Genomic DNA, 10,821 nt, shown 5'->3' on the forward strand with positions numbered 1-10,821 from the left:
CATCCATTTCGCTCCATTCATCTTCGTCCATATCTTCTGGTTTTATCCCCTTGAGCTTTATAGGTTTTATCTGCTTCTTTTGTACCAACACGTGCCAAATCTGCTTCTTCCACAATGGGAAATTGGTTCCATCCAACTTCTTGATATTGTAAAGAGCAGTGTCCTGTGATCCAGCCATAGCTACGCTTCACAGTGGTTTACTTTCCTGGGAAAAATTCGGCAGAGTTTCCCCTATAAACTGACCTCTGAACCAATATCAACCTGTCAAATGAACCAAGAAAGCTTCAGATTCTGCATAAATTTTGGCAGAGTCTCCTTTGTAAAATGGCTCTGGTGTACTCAAAAAACAGACCAAAAAACAGCTCAAAAAACCTGTACTATCTCTCACTGTCTTGTAAGCATAGACTGTGACAATGCCTCAACGGCAGTAAAGCAAAGATGCAATCCCAACTGTCTAATTCATAGTCAATACATCCTAGCTGCCTATCTAAGGGTGCTCGAGGGATCGCTCCAAGACCTGTATCACCGAAAGGATCTCAACATTCGAGAATCCCCCAGCTCAATAAAACCTCACTCGACCCTCAACAAAGGCTACAGTAAATATGACAGTACATAGACTTCCCACAAAGTCATACATCCACAAATTTCCCACTGTATGCTGTAACCGCTGTGGTGGTTGTTTGCTGCGTGACTCACAGCCAGCAAACCCTCAACAGACATACATCATCTCTCACAATACATCCCATGTGGAAGTACCTGCAATGTCAGGATGAAATCTGGAATATCAAGCAGCAAACACAAGCTACCTGATGAACTGGTGGATGTCGCCTACAGTCTGTGTGTAGATGCGCCCGTGTCGTATGTGACACGCCTCCAAGAACTGTGAGCCGTCCTTCGATGTGTAGACAGCCACAAATCAACACTCTGGGAGTGTCGATATCCTCAGCACCTACAGTCGTAGGCCGAAAACCCCAAATTTGCAGAGTCGGATCTGCACCCGTCGAGACCACGTAGTCGAAAATGGTCTGCGCAGACCTTTGTCGAAGCCGAACGATGACCGAGATGACCTCAGAATGATTTGGGGCCGTGTCTTCGCCTGTCGAATTTCACTCCAATCTGAGCTGGTGACTCTAGCCTACTGCAGTGTTGCCCCGAGCCTCGATCTGAGCTCTGATACCAGTTGAAGGAGTACGAGCGGAAGTGCGACGCGAGCGAGAAGAAGAGCACAACGATATGGTGAACTCGCTCTACTGTAATTTGTAGATCATAGTGAGTTCTTATTAGGTTTTTACAAAAGAATATCTGTACATACCTGGCGGCCCGCCCACTTACCTGGGCGACCACATTGGGCTTTATACCCCAACAAAACTGAAAACATGTATAATGAGGGATAGAATCCTGTCGAAGAAAGTCATTATTATAGATCAACGTCTTTACGGGATGATGATATTTCCATCCTATGAGTATATTGTCGAGAAATTTGTTATTACCAAAAAAATAGATCAAAGCACTCACAAAAAAGATTTTTTGGTTGAATCCAATCGAGGAGTACATTGTGAAAGAGACAGTGTATGTAGATGAAACCATTATCTGAATTCACTTTGTTGAGAGTTCTTCTTCCACAAGGGCTTGTAGCAACCTGCAATATAACCAAGGTTTAAAATTCAGGGAAGTTCCTGAGGGGGGGAGACCTGCCTCTTCCTCTTGTAAAGCTACGAACTCTTCCTCGGTTAGAGGATGAACTAGGTGTTAGGAAGGAAGTGAAGGAGTTGGGGGTGATCAAAGAGTTAGCCCTTTTGAGAGCAAGGGAGTCATCCTCATCAATACAAGGTTTAAGAATACTAGTGATGAGCTTAACACCTTTAAAGGTAGCATAAGTAGTTAAGTAAATGCCAGGTTCATCAGCTTTTAACTCCTTCAAGATATCAAGCATTAGTCCACGGAAGATGTTGAAGGCAATCTGTGCAATTACAATTTGCTTAGCTTGGCCATCTAACCAAGAGCAAATGAGGGAGAGATGAAAATCCACAGGTTTCTCCGGGAAAAATAAGTCCAAATGGTTGAGAATAAACTAGATGGTATGATCAAACCACCTGATGTTGGATTCACAAGAGTCTTTAGGGTCAAGAAATCTGCAGGCACATTTCACATAAGGACGAAAGACATTCCAGATGGACTCAGTGTAAAAATCAGGGTTACTCTTGGCGAATTCCATGTTTCCTTTGGTACGGATGTACATGCCTGTATTTGAGGGGCACTTGGAGTGGTCAATGAGATTGAGATTGAAGGGTGCTTTGATGAGCTCACCTTTGTCCAAGAATTTCCCTCCTTTAAGAATTTTGAGTCTGCAATCTTCCACGGTAGAGGCAGGGAGGTTGGCAAGGCAAACCCAGGTTTCACTCAAAATAGGAGCTAAGAAATCTTTGTTGGGCAGGACCCAAAGCTGATGGTCAACCCCGAGGGATTCAATTTCAATTTGTCTCATGGGCAAGACAAGAAAAACTTTAGAAATTTTAGGCACCATCTCTAGGAGGTTTGAGTCATTGAGGGAGCAAAGATTACCCTGAAATTCCTTAACTTCTTCAAGGGCTGCACTATCCCGACAGAAGATTCGACCAGTTTGTGGAATAGAAGGAGTGGCCAGTGCACAGACAAAAGAGGGATTCAGCCCACATAACTTCCTAAGAAAGTTAGATAGATCCGCACCAGAGGAGGAGAACATAGCAAGCTCTTGCTGATATTGTGAGGATAATAGAGGAAGCTGGGCAATGTACTGGGAAATTAAATTTACTCCTTCCATGGAGTCTTTATCCAAAGTCGCTAAAATCTTGACCCAATCATTGAAAGACAGCATATGTAAGACAGATAAATTTTTGTCAGAGGTAAGAGCCGAATCATAAATTAGTTGCAAAGCATCCAAGCTACTAATACATCTGAGAACAAGAGAAGTGGCCACTGAGAGGGGCTCCGAGGTCAGTTCCAATCCTTGTGAGAGAGCAAGAGTCTGCAAAAACAGTGAGGTGAGGTTCACTTATACTTGCCATAGTAGGTAATACAATCTTTGGCTTTCCTAGAGAGGAAGGGTCTAGTTCTAACTGCCAAGGCATTCTTTGGTTTACGATCCTTAAGGTAAAGCTTAATTTGTTCAAGAATCTTTGCAAGATTCTCAAGGTTGTGATTAGTGCTCATGCGAACTGTCTTTCTATAGGGTAAGCAGTCCTGAAAAGGGAACAATGTAAACATAAATAGAGGTATAAACAGTAATTGTAATATTTTCGGGCCTCCAAACCTTCAACCGGCAAAATCAAAGACTATAGTAGCCATGAGCAAGGAACCAGAAAAAGAGTTTAAAAGGGACCACCTAACACCAGTCAATTGGTCAAGGGATTACAGACTGTGGGTTCAACTTAGAGCTCAATTTCAAAGAGAATTTTCAAAGCCAGCATCCCAGTTTCTCTTGGAAAGAGAAACCTTATGTATAGGAGGTGTGTGTAGCTGTTAAATCTTAGATAATAAGAGATAATTGAATTTTTACATTCAAAAGACAACTGGCAATGGAACAAGGAATAGATATGTACAAAAACAACTCAGTATTAGAATCATTTAAGTACAATGTTTGTAGGAAAGAGATCCCCTTTCAGTATGAAGAAAGTAAAAGAACTTCCCAAGTCATCAGTTAGTGTTCCATCCAGAGTAGGGTAGCTTGCCAAAGTAGAAAAACCTTCCAAGATAGAGTCCTTACCTGCATTCATCCAAACAAGACAACAATTCAGTTAGCGTTGGATGTGTTTTACAGGTATCAATGGACCATACCAGTTGTTATCCATGTCCATCTTACAAAACTTTTTTACCTTTAACAAGCTAGGTCCATAGTAAAACCTTTTTGTTTATAAGTTTAATTATCATTTCTAATCTAAGTGACATATTTCCCCTTCTAATCCGAGTGGTATATTCCCTTAAGAAACAAACTTCATGAGTTATTTATCTGTCATATTAGTGAGGTTCTAGCAGTAAACAAGCCTAAATATTTTCTTATAAGTAAAGAACTAATGTTGTTTTTATGTTTCAAATGAAGTCTATTGCAATCTATTCTTATAAGTTACAAACTTATAGCTAGCCAAGTGGTAGAGGCCTAGCCCATCCAACTGTGTTTTTTATATAAAAAAAAGGACAAACTGTGAATGCAAATGTTGTAAAGCATTGTCACAAACAATCCAAATCATAACGATCAGATCCTTACATAGAATGTAACGGATCATATTCCTTCCCAAAAAAGCAACATTAACTAGTACATGGGTACGAAAAATGTGGTACAACAGTTTAACACTCCCTCCATACGGAAGGTTTTACCAAGTCACAAAAGTGATAGACAACATGCCATCCATTAATACCAGCGATGGTATCAGTAGTAGGAATCCATCCTCATCTGGGGTACAACCCTTTCAAAGCTCTGCTCGGTTTCTTTCCATACAAATGTTAAGCCAAACTGCCATATACTTACCTTCCAAATAAGTGAACAGAGAACCCTTTCATAAACCATTAGCAAACCCAAATCGGTGGATTATACCCAGCTTACTACCAAGTATAAATGATGATCATTTACTCAAAATTTTAGTATGCACAGTATTACAAAGTACCCAGCGCCTCAGATGCTACAAAGGCCAAGAATAACCCCATTTTTTGAAAAAAACCAGTTTTGCCGGGACTAGCTAATGTCTGCAGATGGTAATACCCTGCAAAGGCTTGAAAATCCCAATTTCAATGGTACTCATATGATCATATAGCAATTTATAGGCATAGTTTGAATCGTGCTCTGCACAATTTTTTTCAAAAAAAGATAGTAGGACAAAAACCATTACCAACAGCAAAAAAAAACCCTTTTTTATACCGCGAATGAAATCAAGCAGTAGATGCCAACCATTTTTAACAACATATTCCATGTTGAGTACAATAATAACCTATTATTCATGAGTAATACATACACGCACAATGTAAAACAAAAACGACAGTCATCGACGGTTGTAAAAACCAATCAAGAACGCAAGCAGCAAATGCGTGAGATAAAACAACCATCACAATGCTATTGATAAGCATTTTTCCTACTGTGTTAACAAATAGCAGAATAATGCTTACTGTAAATAATTCCAACATAATTGGCAGCGAGGCAAAGTTAGGGTAGAAAAAAACCTGAGACGCTTGAGTGGTGAGCTCCATAGCTCTATTTGTGAAGCAGGCTGTAAATCCTCTCAAAAAAACACAACAGAACAATCACTGGCTAAGTAAGGGGCAGAGGTGCACCCTCACATGTTTAAATAGAGGGTGGACTGCTAGTCCTCTGAGCGGGAGTAATGAGTGAGCCGAGCCGCCCGCCTTTGTGAGTGTGTGGTAGCATCAAACGGCACGCAGATACCCATGAATGGGAAGATCCATAGCCAGGAGGTGTGTGTGTGTGTGTGTGTGTGTGTGTATCCGCCATATCCCAAGCGCCATACACAATGGGTTGGCATTGGGCCCATTGTGTATGGGCCTACTACCTTGTGAAGTAGATGAGAGTACCAAAGGTCGAGTATGAAGCATTAGCAGAGATGTGCCAAGTCAAAATGTCCTTGAAGAGGGTCAGATTAGTCTTATCAACACAATATCTAATATTTTCTTCAAGGAAGACATTACTCTTGTAGGAGTTTTAAGGCTTTGGCAGTCAGTTTGAAAAAAAAGTATGGTTGTCATTCATAGTCTATCAACGATATATCTTATGCTTTTGCTCCTGATCCCAAAGGAGTCCTCAAATGTGTAGTTTGTTGAAAAGTAACCTGTTCCTGACATCATCAGAAGAGAACTTGACTAACTCCCCTTTGTGAGCAAGTGTCAGGGTAAGAATGTTTTCAATGAGTTCAGATAACTCTAGAGTTGTTGACAAGTTGGGCAAGGGTATGGACACATTTATCAAACAACATGGTTTGAACCAAAGAGTTGGCTAGATTAATTGACGCCCCCGCTATCAGTTCAGATGCCATAGGGTCATGTATGCATCTAAGTACTTGAAGCAATGCTTTAGAAAGAGGCACAGTAGGAAGCTATATCCCTTGAGATAGTGTTAAGTTCTGCAAAGTCCATAAAACGTTAAAGATATATACCACCAAACGTAAGAATTGGTAGTCTCTTCAGCCTTCAACCGACCAGGCGAACTTATAAGGGCCATGGGAAGAGAGCCCCATCCCTCAGGATGAGTCCAACGTAAAATTATCTAGGACAGACATCGAGGGATTAAAATATAGTAGCTAGGTCTTTGAATAGTATCACTACTATCCTTGGTATTAGGTGTGTGTGTGTGTGTGTGTGTTTTTCAATAACAATATAACATATCCACCAAAGAATCCTTTCAGATTACAAAAGACACTAGAAACTATGTCGATGAAAAGAAAGTATATTCCATTCATAGTACAAAACAGTCTTATACACAAGTGCTGAAATCAAGAGCCCGAACATATAATAGTTTGCATCTTCAAGCCAAGGAACTTTGAAAACCATAGTTAAGAAGGTAACCCTCATCTGCACCCATGGAAACAACACAACATTTAGTTAGCATTGGTACCATATGCAGGTGATGCATGGGTATCCCACATGTTATAGATGTCACCCAACGAGATTGCTTTCAAAGAAAAAATAATAAGAAAGGTCAAGCTAATCATATATTCAGAGATGAAATCATTTACAAGGGGAAAAAAACATATGAGGCCCCTTGTGCTTTTCAAGCTCTCATGAGATAAAGTTCAGCAGAAGAAGCTATTCAAGTGCCCCTATTGTCATATGCATGAGGAATACTCACAACCATCAAGTAGTTCGGATAGCAGTCCATTTCAATGCCAAAAGTCACATGAGATTGAGTTGGAGCAGCCAACTCCATGATAGTTTGCTTATCCATGTCGTTTGCCATAGAACCAACACTTAACACTACCCCGTTTTGCAGGTAAAATCCTCAGAGTCCTAATGTACAGACACTTCTCCCAAATACGCACACCATGAATGCTAACTGAGCATGTAAAGCTTACCTTTTTATAGGGTTTGGAGCAAGTGTCCACCTTCCTTCTTAGCCGTATGGCAGGCCCAGCTTTAAGAGTGGACTAGTCTAACACTCGCCGCCATGTACAGAGAGAGAAAGAGGGGGGAAGAGAGAGAGAGAGAGAGAGAGAGAGAGAGAGAGAGCACTAAAGAGCGCAGTACGTAGACCTATCAGGAGGGAGCCACCTCATTATTAAGCAGAAGACGACATCATTTACAGAGCCAATTAGCCCGCCCATAACCCATTCATTATCTAAGAGTTAGGTATCATTAGATACCACCCTACAAAAGTTACATAGTGAATTTAAGCGAGTTACTCACTAAAAGTACCCAAGGCCAACTGTCCTAGTAAAAATATACAAGGAAAAAAGCAACACACTAAAAACAGCCATGTGTGTGTGTGTATCAATACCAGTACCATTATAGTTCAATAATACAAATAGGTATCAGTATCAGTACCAATACAACTCTAGTATTACCAATAGCAATATAGGAGTATTAGTACCAGTAGTGTATAGTGCCAGTATCAGTACCAGTATAGTCTTGTAGTATTAGAAAATACCAATACCAGTACCAATATATATTGTACCAGTACAACAAGTACTACCAGTATCAGTATAGGAGTATCAGTAACAATAGCGTATGATGCCAATATCAGTACCAGTACCTGTATATATTGTACTAGTTGAAATAACTTGTGTCTAAGAATGCACTTCATAGACACTCTTAATATTGTGTGTGTGTGTGTGTGTGTGTGTGTGTGTGTGTGTGTGAGAGAGAGAGAGAGAGAGAGAGAGAGAGAGGGAGAGAGAGAGAGAGAGAGAGAGAGAGAGAGAGAGAGAGAGAAAGAGAGAAGATTATACAAAAATAGAAAACGATGTGGTTGTCACACCCACAAGCTTCATCTTTTCCTACATCGAATTAAATGTTATGACAAAGATAAGACTTTGTGCTAGTGATTTTAATGTCTTACATCAACACACAAATCATACTTTTAAAGTAGAGGAACCAATACGGAGACACCCTTTAAAGACACTTATCTAATCCTATGGTGATAAAAACATCAATGTGCAAACAAGGTTATATTATAATTAATGTGATGATAAATTTTTTGATGGTGAGATGTTTGCATGTCTTTTCAACCACTCCTCTATGGCCTTTATTAGGCCAAAAACAATCAAATAAAAAGAAGTAAAATAGAGAAGACCCCATTACAAATTAAAAAGTAGATTTATAAGCATAAATAGTAAGAAAATAATTTCTTTTAAAAGCTTCTTAAATAAAAACATTCTTTCACAATTGAGATAATACTGGGATATCTCACATCATGGGATCAAAATTTTACGAATACCCTCCCTAACGTCTTGTTCTTTAAAGGCTTTTTTTTTAATGGCTTCATAAGAAAAGGTAGGTTTGAGCCCCTCTCTATGGTCCAACCCTTGAGGGCGCAATCCCATAAAAGTAGTCAAAGCGAAGCTTAGAACGACTATATTTTAGAAAAGTTAGGTTTCATAAGAGTAAGAAATAAGAAAACAATTTCATGAAATGTTATTTTAGGAGCTCCTTAAGTGAAAAGCAAAATATTGCAATATTTCACATCATGGGATCAAATTTCTATGAATGTACTTCTAATGCTTTGTTCTTTAAGGCTTTTTTAAGCCGTCCAAATAAACAAAGACACAAAAAAAACGATCAAGAGATTTAAATGGAGGACCAAATTACAATCATGGACAGACCCATTTACAATTTAAAAAGAAGATATAATATTTACAAAACTTTCTTTTTGAGTCCAAGAGGACATGTGTCCACCATTGACAACCTCTGCATCAACGGATTGACAACCTCTGCATCAACGGCTGAAAATTTGCACTTGTCCACCACCCCCATATGGCCTTCTTTAGGCCAAAATTCAATGTTGGGTAGGCTCGTTTTTTGAGGCTCCAGTATACTGCCGAGCCTGCAAGCCTGTCTCCATGCTCCTATGCCTTCCTTTGGATGCCCTCACCACCCTCGATGCCATCATTTTCCAGGCCTTGGCAATTGTCAAGTATGTGCTTGGCTGCCCTTTGGGGAGTGTTCACCATCGAGATTGTTTCTCTTTGCAACCAAATTGGCTCTTCCACTTCGTTTGTTCCTCTCTAGCTCGGATGTGCTTCATCTCTTCTCGTGACGGTGGAGCCCAAGCGACTTGGACTTCACATCAATCGATGGATTCGCTACAAGGATTTTTGGCTTCAGATCTTGGATCAGTTTGATGATGACAATAGCATCTCGGTGATTCTTTTCAAGCTATATGCTGATTTTTCTTTGTTTGCAACCTTCCAACGGACTCTGCACACGAAGATCTACCCTATTTGAACCTTCGCAACGCTTCGGTACAAATCAAGAGCGGACAAGCACATTGATTTTTGTTGGAGAGCGATATTTTTAGTCTCTCGCAAGCATGTTTTTGGGTCAATAGCATGCTTAAAGTTTTCTACTTTGCCTCTCCTACCATTTACCCACTTACGGGACATCATCTTGTAATGGCCATCGGTTTGTGTGATCTATTTGACTGATCCAGCTTGCGATATCCTTGACATTGGCTTCATCATTTCTTTTGTGCATGAGATTTAGGGGAGACTTTTCATTTCCAACACGGCATGATATGACCCTTCAACACAACACTAGAGGAGAAAACGGGTATACGAGGGAAGGGCGCATTCCTTGTAGTTTATTTAAACTAGATGAGGATGGTGCCACTTCCCCATCATATATACGTATGGTTTTTTCTTTTGTTAATGGACAAGTGTACGAGCACAGCATGCATTCTTTCTTCTTGCATCAAAAATACCAAAATTCAAATGAATTTGACTTGTGAAAACAAGATATACATATAAGTACTACAAATTTGGATGCAACAATTTTACGATTCATGTATGGATGTTCTACATTTGTAAGACTTAATGGTACTAATAAATTATGTTGTGTGCAATAATTTACAAGTCATTATATCTTTACTTGTAATTTGAATTGGATTGTTCCCTCCAAAGGAATCATGACACACTAACTGGATTGTTTCCTCAATAGGAATCATGGCACACTAGTGCTTCTCATCTCTCTCTCTCTCTCTCTCTCTCTCTCTCTCTCTCTCTCACACACACACACACATATGTGCGCACACACCCCCTATGAAGGAGATTTTTTAATGTCATAGGACCAATCTCAAGAAAACTTGAAGCATCCTATGTTTGGCATGGTGTGTCTAGGTATTGCATTTTCTTCACAAAGAAGAAGGTGAAATGTTCTACATAGAGATTAAAGAATGAAGCGACCACAAACGGCTTTGTAGTGGAGCATGTCCACATGCTTGTGAGACATGTACACCCACATTGGCTCACATATTCAATAGGGCAATTTTCGCAGGATTTTAAGCCATTATGATTAGCCATCTATTTGACTCATATATGATTAGTCTATTATAGAGCCGGTTTCCAACTTTTCGGTAAAGATGCATGTCATGAAATTAGCGGTGGGTGACACTGGATTTAGACTAAACTAATCACAGTGGGTCAAACAGATGGCTAATCACAATGGATATACAAGCTATATGATGACAATGATAAGCTACCTATTTAACCCATACATGATCAGTCTATTAAAGAGCTGGCGTTCGTCGACATCTGGGTAGAGATGCATGTCATGAGATTCGTGGTGGATAACGTTGGATTTAGAGAAGGCTACATAACACATGTGCCCACCACTTCCACTTGATAATTCAAC

Source organism: Adiantum capillus-veneris, chromosome 11, assembly GCF_014529385.1.
Source record: "Adiantum capillus-veneris isolate H3 chromosome 11, ASM1452938v2, whole genome shotgun sequence".
Lineage (NCBI taxonomy): Eukaryota > Viridiplantae > Streptophyta > Polypodiopsida > Polypodiales > Pteridaceae > Adiantum > Adiantum capillus-veneris.